Source organism: Lactuca saligna, chromosome 9 (assembly GCF_052625555.1).
Source record: "Lactuca saligna cultivar CGN05327 chromosome 9, ASM5262555v1, whole genome shotgun sequence".
In the NCBI taxonomy this organism is placed as follows: Eukaryota; Viridiplantae; Streptophyta; class Magnoliopsida; order Asterales; family Asteraceae; genus Lactuca; species Lactuca saligna.
In genome coordinates, this window is record NC_136425.1 from 176,125,526 (window position 1) to 176,136,691 (window position 11,166).

At 33.6% G+C, this 11,166-nt stretch overlaps 1 pseudogene across 1 annotated transcript; it reads right to left on the reverse strand.

Annotated features, from left to right (window-relative positions):
• Window positions 1–10,002: 10,002 nt before the first annotated feature.
• LOC145015476 (protein RADIALIS-like 1 pseudogene) lies at window positions 10,003–10,934 on the reverse strand (annotated as a pseudogene). The gene is made up of 2 exons (XR_013665897.1): window positions 10,559–10,934; window positions 10,003–10,254 (listed from the first exon to the last, which is right to left on the reverse strand). The product of XR_013665897.1 is annotated as a protein RADIALIS-like 1 pseudogene (transcript).
• Window positions 10,935–11,166: the final 232 nt, after the last annotated feature.

Sequence of the window (11,166 nt, forward strand, 5' to 3'; positions counted from 1 at the left end):
TTTCTCAGTGAATGTCGTAGCATAGTCATCTACACTCATCTTCCCTTTCTTCAAGTTTTGGAACTCATTGTTCAGATCAATCAGATCTATCTCTGAACAATATTACGCCGTTAGTTGTTCCAAGAACTCCTCCCATGACATTTTTAAAGCTTCTCCTCGTGGCATAGTATCTGCCAACAACTTCCACCAGCTCAAGACTCCAGTCTTCTGTTGCCTAACTGCAAAGACAGTCTTCTGTTTGTTGCTACAGTCGCAACTTTCAAATACCATCTCCATTTCGGAGATCCAATCCATAATTTCAACAGACTTTGGGCTCCCAGAAAGACTTGGTAGTTTCACGCCCAAGAAATTCTTGTACATTCGCCCATCATTGTTGGTTCTCCTTTCCGGATCGTTCCTTCGTTCTTCTTGAGTCCCTATTTGACTCACAATGTGACTATTGTTCCCATCCTCCGATTGTTCGAGAATCGGTTCGGGTTCCACTTTAGGTATGATAGGTTCGTCCCTATTTCCATGCAACATCTGTCGCATTTCTTCCCTTTATTCGGCTAACATAACCTGAATCATGGCTTGCACTCCAACCATGGTGATCTGTTCTGGTGCAGCAGCTTCAACAGCTACGTGTTGAATCACAGGCGGTTGATTCCTGTTCTCGTTTGCGTTTCCAACACCGCTTCTTGTTCTCACCATTTTTTATCTATACACCGAATAAGGTGAAATTTAGATCTTCATTCACGATAGATATTCAAGTCATCCATATCACTCCGAAAACGATTACATGCTAGTTCTAATATCGTAGACATACGCTTAGAATCCTACACACATAAGGTTTCTAGATCCGGTCGACAACAGACCATAGATCCGAACAAATAATATCATATATGGCAACATATAACATTTATCACATAAAAGCATGTTAGGCAACTTTCCTAAAATAAACTAGTGCTCGTGTCTAAAACATAACAGACACACATCTCAAAATTCCACTTAGCATTTTAAGTTTAAGTCTAGGAATCCTACAAATTCCTAGTTCGCTTAAACTAATGCTCTGATACCAACTGTGACATCCCCAAAATCTCGGCCAGAAAAGACCGATTTCATTTATGCTTTTTAAAATAATTTTCAGAGTAAATCCTTTTAATTTTAAAAGAGATGCAGAATTTGTTCCCAAAAACAAAACATGATAAAATAGATATCCTTTTAATTTTAAAAGAGATGCGGAATTTGTTCCCAAAAACAAAACATGATAAAATAGATATTTATCAAACAATTTATAAAGAAATGTGATTTCATTTCATAATCAAAGTCGGGATGTCATGTTCCGATACAGATAATAAAGCATAAACGATAGCATTACAAGTCATTCAACAAATATATACATATACAGACTTGTAAACAAAACAACTTGATGATTCGCCCACCTTAAGCTCTTGCGCCACTTCCTGTAATACAAATAAACTGAGTGGGTTAGGATTGGGAGCCTGGTGAGCATATGGGGTTTTCAACCCACAATAAATAATTATATTTAATTCAACAATCAACAATAAACTCGATTACCCATTCCCGTTATCATCACTTTACGTCCCTAAAAATAACATCTATTATAAGGAACCTAATTCAGGATTTTCATCGGGACGGACATTACTGCAGAGGGGCTTCCTCAACAATGAGTGTTCTAAAGACAACCATGTGGGGGATAGAGTACACCGGTGAACACGTCGTTCACAACACCTACAGGTAATGAGCCTGCTAGTGTTCCACAGGACAGTCTAGAATAGTCCGTGGTCATCATCCATACTTTGCTGAATGACTAGAATAACACCAATAACACCGAGGCCTCTCATCTCTTTATTACACACCAATTACCTACCCATGTTCTACCCAATATATTAGTAGATAAAAATGTACATTTTTATACATTGTTTAAAAACCTGTATAGCATGCTTTAATCAATATATATTCCACATAACAGATGAGGTATACACACATAACATGTATTTCATAGAGAATACATTAGATCTATAAGATAGAAGAGAGTGAATATACACTCACACGTATAACAACAAAATATATACACATAACATGTATTTTATATAAAATACTTCATAATATTGCGTTGGAATGAAAATAACTACACACTCACTTGATCAGAAGATGATCGGGTATCACTACGGCTTGTAGAAGAGGTGTTTCTCCGTAGATCTGGAAGATCTTCACAAAAACCGGCTCTTCGCGGGCAGCGCTTCGGCTCGGGAATAACGCTCTTCGGGATCCTCGGGGCTTCGAATCTTACTTCGGGGCTCAGAAATATTACCGGGGCTTCGGGGTACAAACGGCACGCAAAATGAGGCAAAAACTAAAGAGAAGAAAGAGTTTGAACAAGAGAAAATGATTGATTTCGAGTTCTATTTATAGGCTGTTGGGTCTGGGATTACGCTGGGCGTAATTTGACGTCATTGTGTACTCGGGTTACGCTGGGTGTACTTTGACGTCATTGTGTGCGTCGACTAGTGGCACTCGAGTATTGGTCAGACAAGTTGCATCCGACTAAGTACGCTGGACGTACTCAAATTACGCTCGGCGTAATTTGACTTGTCAACTTCTAAATTACGTAACTTTCACATACGAGCTCCGTTTTCGACGTTCTTTATATCCACGCGTAGGTCAGACCATACTCTACAACTTTCATTTAGACTCCGTCGGCTAATTTTGACTTTTATTTTTATTATTTATTTTTAGAAGGTCGGGACAGAAAATTTCGTTTCACTTTTTACGTCGTTCAGCGTTGTCGGTTCTGTCGCAAAACTTCGACATGTCATAACTTCTTCGTTATAACTCGGATTTCGGCATTCTTTATATATTCGGAAACCTCATTTCAACTACTACAACATTATCCAAAGATATCAAGTTTATTTTACACTTAAATTTTGATGCTCATTTTATTCTTAATTAATCACATCACATAATTAAGCAATTAAGCACGAAACACATAATATTCAAATAACACGTTCTTATTATTTCAAATTGGGTTACAAAGGTTAACCTAGATTATTACATTGCTAAAAATGGCAAGCCCAGAAACACGGGCGTTACAACAATTATTCTCAAACATTCTAACACAATACATCTATATAAAATAAATTCTAATAGAATACATTACATAATTCAAGAGTTGTGATTGAATACCGAATTCAATAGCTGTGATTGAATCATCAACATGCATATGCATTCATTCCTAGTAAACACTAGAGTATGTATTCATAATTCACAGCAAGGTAAAGAAGAAGATGAAAATGAACAGAAAAGAAACGAATTTGGAATACCTGGCTAGAAGAAGGCTTGTGTTCACCATGTAAGACAACCACCCATAAACACTCAGTAAACCCAAGATCATACACCCTCACCATTGAATAAAAAACAATCAGCCCCACCATGGCATTTTCTGGCAACTGTGCAACAATCAACACCAACTCATTCTTAAGTTCTTGAAGTTCATCCTCACTTACACTACCATCAACGACAAAAACAAACGCCGGTTGAATCGTCAACACACATCTGCATTCGTTCCCGGTCAAGAACACAAGAAACAAACACCCACGAATTCCCCTGTCAAATACCAAAACCCAACCAAACCATGAGTTATGTTCAAACAATCAAACCCATATCCCTTTCACTATCATCAATTTTTCCAGGAAAACCCAAACACAAATTCTTTCCTTTGATTTCTATCAAGCAATCAAACAAAAACAAAAAGAAGAAAAAGAATTTTCTTTTACCTGTTGGCACAGTTCACCGGAGAAGAAGAAGCATCGATCCACGAGCACCACATAACCACCCTTGTGACTGCTTCCCACCAAATTCCTCTTCTTGAACAGACAAAGACAGAGGACCGAAGTCCTTTCTCCCCCTTCGTGAGTGGATACCGATCGAACCAGAAAAGAAAAGAGATCGCCGATGCAGCCCTTCCTGCCGTCTATCCCTCCCTCGGCGGAGCTGCTTCGCCAACTCCGATACCCCACCTCGGTTTGCATCTTTAATTTGGTTTCTTCCCCGATAAACTGAAGATGAAGATCGATGAGAGGATGAGAGAGGAGGGTGGAGAAGTCATGCAAAGCAGCAACATTGTGGTGGTTGATGGGTGGTAGGACGGTAGCCGCATGTTATTGTTTTTCTGATTCTATTTTACAGTAGATTAATAAGGGGGGGGGGGGGAGGGGAGAGAGGGGAGTTGATGATGGTGATCAAGGGGGTGTTTGGGGGTTTTTGGGTCGATGAAAACATGAAGAAAAGGTGGTGGTATATGGTGGTGTTGTGGTGGTCATTTAAACCAAAAGAAGGAAGAAGAATAGATAGATGAGGGTTTGAGACTTATGTTGCTGTGATTTGTGTGAGGCTTGAAGGTTCCTAATGGCTTCCATTTATAGGTAAAAGACATACATACAACCCTGAAGAGCCATGCTTCCCAACCATGCCTTCTACCTTGTAATTGAGATGTGCAAAAAACCAAAGGAAAGGTTGTCATCACACGTGGGCAAGGGAAAGAGATCGCCAAAAAAATCTGATTTTTGTCAAGCATGGCTAGGGTTTCTCCTAAGAGGTTCTAGATATGATGGAGGTTAAGAAAATACCCTAAAACATGAATCCTTACCTTTAAATACCTTGAAAACCCTACAAATTTTGTGGGCTTTGGGTTGCATAGTACTCATGTCGTGAGAATGTAATCTCACCTCATGAGGACTCTCATGTCATGAGAATTACTTTTCACCTAGTGAGAACGGGTTTTTACCCAATTTCACCCCAACTTCAAACAGTCATAACTTCTTCGTTTCAACTTCATTTTCAGTGTTCTTTATATGAACTGAAAGGTATTGAGGAGCCCCAGAACCCTATCTAATTACTTTTCACTTAATACATGTTGAAATAAAACTATAATCCATGCAAGTAGCCCGAAATATTACTTTTCCCATTTTACCCTTTTTCTTCTAAGTGCAAATCAAAGGCTTTAAACACTTATCCAACATTATCGTCCTTTAATAAGGTCTAAACCCCAATCCCTTGAAACCCAATGCATGTACTTGGTCAATTTAATGTCCACAATCCTGAAATAAGAGACTTCTCGAAACACAATATTACAAGATGACCTTATATGATCATATATTATTAGAAAATGTCATTTCACAATGATTCTTGAGCATATAAATCTTTCATCTCTTAATGCATGATTGTTAGGATGCAAAATTCTTTGTGGATGATGACTAGAAAAGACTTGGAAACCCCAAATTAGACATGTGGGTTTTTGGTTTATGAGTTGAGAGAGAGAGAGAGAGAGAGAGAGAGAGAGTCTTATATGCACCCTATATGTGGTGTGTTATATCATTTGTTGGGTGTACTTAAGAGGTGTATTCTTTAAGAGTTGTGAGTTAAGTTAATTAATTAGACTAGATCCATATCATAGATAAACCATGAAGATTCAAGCTATTATTTCATGGAACGGTTGATTATTTGACAATTCAATTGATTTTGGTATATCTCTCGATTTTATGAAATCATGTTCTTATTTTTGTTTCACTCTTCATTTGTTTTATGTTGGATCCAATTTGAAATTCATCCTAAAGATATGGTACTATTCATTCTTATTGTATCGATGGCTTTTAATTCAACCCAAGTTTCTATTCGGTTACCGTCAATTGGACACAATAACTTGATCCCAAGATATATTCTTGATTTATTCACGTGATGTCTTTTATTTACTACACACATACTGCTCATATCATCTATTAAGTTCTTACTTCATTATTGTTCCGATGGGAATCGAGATAACGATTTGTTTTTTTCGACTTGCATCTAGATTTTGCATATTCTCAAAAGTGGTTAACGCTTAACAAATTCTTTAGTTAATCGATGTGTTTCGTTTTAATGTTCTTCGCCATCACGATCTTGAAATTATTTATGATCGATTTCAAATTTACTTAATGAATCTAATTATTTATTCATACACATCATTGAATTCAATTTGCTTTTGTTATATATAATCGAAACTAGAAAGTTGACGACACAGCAAAATCAATAATTGTATATGATGATTTGCTATGAATTAAGGTATGTGTTTTTTAGAACAAAACATACGATAGTTAAATCGAATATTGGCAAACTATAATTGTATTTTGTATTACTAGGTATGAGGTCCATATACTATATGTGTGTTAATTTAATATATATATATATATATATATATATATATATATATATATATATATATATATATATATATATATATATATATATATATATATATATATATATATATATAAAGATCTAAATATTTGAGAATTTTAAATTTATAAGAAAATAAAAAAAAAATATTGAATTACTAAAATTAAAATGTTATTTTATCTTTTAAACTGAAATATATAAACAAAAGAAACTAATGAGCTTTAATTTGAGAATTTTGAAATTAAAAGGTAAGTCTATTAATGAAATTGATATCATTTTATTAGTAATTTAGTATATTTATTGTAATTATTACATTAAAATATTATGTGTAATTTAATAAAATAAGAAAACACATAAAATGAGATGTGTACAAAAAAATATCCATTTATTAGTGTATTTATTATATTAAAATATTATGTGGAATTTAATAAAATAAGAAAACCCATACAATGACATGTAGAAAAAATAATTCAAGATAAATATAAAATAACAATTGGCAAATTGAATGAAAGTGTGACATGTGGTAAAAAATCTTCATTTATTAAAGTAGATTGGTCTTTTTACGATGTATCTATTTTGATCTTTTACCGGATAACGGTCCAACCATTTTTTAGGGTTAGTTTTTTTTTTTTTTTTTTTTTTTCACTCATTATATGACACTTACAACTTGCAAAGTAGGGAAAATGAGTCTGGAGGGTACCATTTAACCCGCTATCACAGTTAGCCAATCAAAAGCCGGTGAAAAGGGTTATGGTGAACACAAACAATAAGTTCGATGGTATATTGGATACAAAAAAAAAAAAAAAAAAAAAAAAAAAAAAAAAATCAACCAAATGAGAACAAACTCCCTCCTGAGTCATTTTCTCTTTACTCATTTATAGAAATTCCCACGTCATCTCCTACTCATATTAATGATTTTATGAGATTCATTATTGGTTCTCTTCAAAACATAACCCACGAAAGAACATTATTCATAAATGTACAACTTTGTAATGCATTTGAATATTTATTAGGGGGATCTTGATTGAGCCGGTGCATTTCATTACTAGATTACATTTCCAATCAAAACAATTTATCGTATCATGGATTCTGAACAAGTTTATAAACGAGTAGAGTCACAAGTGCTATGATTTTTTAATTTACTTGACCTTAAGATTAGGAGCAGGGCTAGAATTTTTGAATGAGGGGGGCTTGAACTTACAACGTAATATATATATATATATATATATATATATATATATATATATATATATATATATATATATATATATATATATATATATAATAAGCCATTAGAATAGAGATATATGTCTATATTGTAATTTACGGTCCTATATCATAAAACACATTGTAGTAAGAAAAGTAGTAGTACGTAGTGCATTGTTACTTGTGCAGAATGTGTTTGATGTTTTCTGAAGAAAAAAAACATTAATAACAACACATTATTATCCAATTCATTAGTTACAATTAAATTCCAACGATGAAGATGAAGCATATATGTGACGGTGGGCTTTGAGGAGTAATACATCAATACCATGGAGTTACGGGGGCATAACACCCACTAGTCCCTCTATTGGCTCCACCCCTGCTTAAGATCAAATTCATGAGATAAGATACAAGATCTTGCAATTTTTGCAGATACATCACCATAATATATATATTGAGATAAACGTGTATGGTGATAAATATACCTCTCATATACAGTTATATCCTTTTGCAGAGAGTTGTTGAAAGCTAACCACAGTAAGTATAGCATAGACCATGTTTTGACGAAGCTACCCTTCCGAAACGCTCTTAATGTACATTATGGCCTAAGAAAGTTACAATCTTTGATACTTTTGTAGCTTTAATTTCATTTAACTTTTTTGGGAAAAATGACTCATAAAGATAACCAACTGTTGAGTTTGTTATCATTTGGTCTGTTTTCTTTTTTTGTACCTTATACACCATCGAACTAGTTGTTTGTGTACACCATAACCTTTTGACAGAGTGACACCGGTGATAGCCGGCCAAAAGAGTTATGGTGAACATAAACAAGTTTGATGATATATTAGGTATAAAAAAAATGGACCAAATGACAACAAACTCAACAGTTAGTTATATTTCAGAGTCATTTTTACCTGCAAAGTATCTTTAAGTTATTTTTTATATTATTTTCGTACCTAACATAACATGGAATTAATGTTAGCTCACTGGTAAGCGGTTTTTCTCTAAACCAAGACCAAACTTCAATTCTTTGAAGGCATGATTTTAATTTTTTTTTACCAGGGTCAATATGGCAGGTATTTTTGTGCGCATTAACACCAAACCCGCCCAAGGTGCTAGATCCGAAAAAAATCGGACCCACCTAACTACTAGACCCAATTATAGCCCCTTCACTTTTCATTTTTACAGTTTAACCCAAATTGTTTTCTTTTTACTGTTTTATCACAACGTTTTAAACTTTTTTAAGAATTTTGTTTACTTTTTTAAAAATTTAACCCAATTATTTACAAATTTGGTAAAAATAATTTATAGATTACAAAATTTCCACAATATCTTTTTATATTTTTTTAAACTTACTTTTTTATACCATTTATATACAACTTTGTGTAAATCTTTTTTTCCAACATTCTTTACATATTCACTCGAAAAAGTTTACAACTTTTCCTAAATAAATTTCGACTTTGATTTTTTATGTTTTTCTACTGAATAGTTTTTACTATTTTTGTTTGCATAATCTTTTACATCTTTTTTTTTTTTCAAACTTCCTCCGAAAACACATCAAACAAATATATGAATTGGGTAAATATTAATGGAAAACAATATAATGTTTCCAATTCATCAAATGAGAAGGTTTTCTTTATATTATGGCTCCTAACGTAGATTGTTATTGCACACATAATAAAAGTAGATCTTGGTTTATGGAATTAGAAGAAGGTAAGAACTCATGCTTTTTCACCTCATTTTTACTAATGCGCAGCATCGTTTAACCATCACCGATGTACCACACCAATGGTTTTCAACCTTACTTAAGGTCTGAGGTTCGAAACCCAACATCGTCTTTCTTTTTAATATTTTCTACCAAGATAGTTATTGGAGTATTTTTACATAGCAACTTATTTATTGCTAATGATTTTGTTGTTTTCTAACCATATTGTTTATTTATTATATGTTTGTATTATCAATTTTTTCAAAAAATGTAAAATTTCAAGATTATGATATCACTTTTATTTTTGAAAGTATTTGACTTTTGTTTTGTTTCTCTTTCTAAATCTATGTATTATATATGATCATTTATCATAATCAAACGTAGCTAACGACAACCATTATGAATAACAACAAAAAGTTTATCAATCATCTATGTAACAATAATTGTCTAATATATATAGGGCTAGTTATAATTAGTAATAATATCAAAAAATGCCTTTATATAAGATTTCTATTAGATTGTTTTTGTTAGTGTTTTTTAAGATATATATATTTTTTTACATATTAGGTTTTTGTTTCAAAATCGCTTTTTAAATACTTTTTACTAATTCTTTTTCATACATGCTACCTGGTGCAGCGTCCTAGGCATCCAGTGCAAACCCTAGCTAGCATAAAATAAAGGGAAATAAATTTATGCATTTTTAATGCATTCCAGGCGATCATCTTGTTTCAAGCCAAAGGTTAAGCTCTCATAACCCTAACTCAAACAATAAATCTAGCAGAGGTTCTTCCATTTATATATATTTGGATTTTTTTATAACGCATATAATAAACATATTGAATTCATTAGAGAATTGATTACAGCAAAATTGCGGAAATTGCATGGAAAAAAGAAGCATAAACCAGATCTCCGCCTGTGATTTCAGACGATATATACTGGTATATTTACCTCAGGAAAACTATAAACGATAGAGATTTTCTGCTAGGATGCAACAGAAATCAACTTACATCGATCAAGGAATCAATTTTATTATTGATTCCAGAATTACAATAATGTAATAGTATTGCATGGTAGTCGGAAGACGAAGATCGTTCTCCTGTTTATTGATGCTTAGCTTTACGTTTGTCTTCCTGCAAATGGAAAAAGAGATTCATGAAATCAGAAGAAAAATCAGCACTTTCTATAAATATCGTCGTCAGTTAATTTCAGCGCGTTTATTCCATAGCCCTAAGTTTTGATTTCTGAAAATTGTTGCTTTTTATGGATATAATATGGTTGCCACAACGTAATATTGTTCAGAAAATAGATTGGGATCTTTACATATAATATTTTATTTTCTCGTAACTGGTCAAAATGGGGACATGATATATCTATGTATTAAGAAGGTGATAGCTTGTTATATGTATATGGGCTCATTATTTGTTAATTAGTTACCTTAGTTATGCCCCCTAGTGGTCCTATAATTAGGAAAAGGAATTTGACCACTCTCGATGTGCTTCACATCCTCAACAAGGATTTCATAATGCCTCTTCACTTCTTCTGCAGTCTTCCCACCAACAGCTTTGGCAACATTGTGCCAACGATCAGGGGTATTTTTGTCAAACACAGAAAGAGCCACTTCAAAGTCCTTGTTTTGCTTGGCTGTCCATGAACCCGATCCACTTGAGGACATAGAGTTAGTTGCCATGCAAATACGCTATGAAGAAAAAGGAAGAGTATGGAGTTGATGTGTGGAAAATGGTGGAAAAAGTAAGATCGAGGAAGTAAATTGTGAGACTTTAGGTGTAAAGAATAATAAAGAACACTCTAAGTCAAGCCTCAAGAAGTGGTTTGTTGCAATAGGTGGCAATGTGTGATCGGTCTTTTTATAGCTCCATAAAAGAAGGGGTGAAGTGGGGTTGTGCTAGTTGGCTTGTAAAGGTTGCCTAAAGACAAGAATTTTAAGTGACTTGTATCCTTAAGCACCACAAATGAGTAGGACAAAAGATATCCCTAGTTTGGTGGAAGAATCAATATCTTTAATTAGGAAATGTTAATGATGT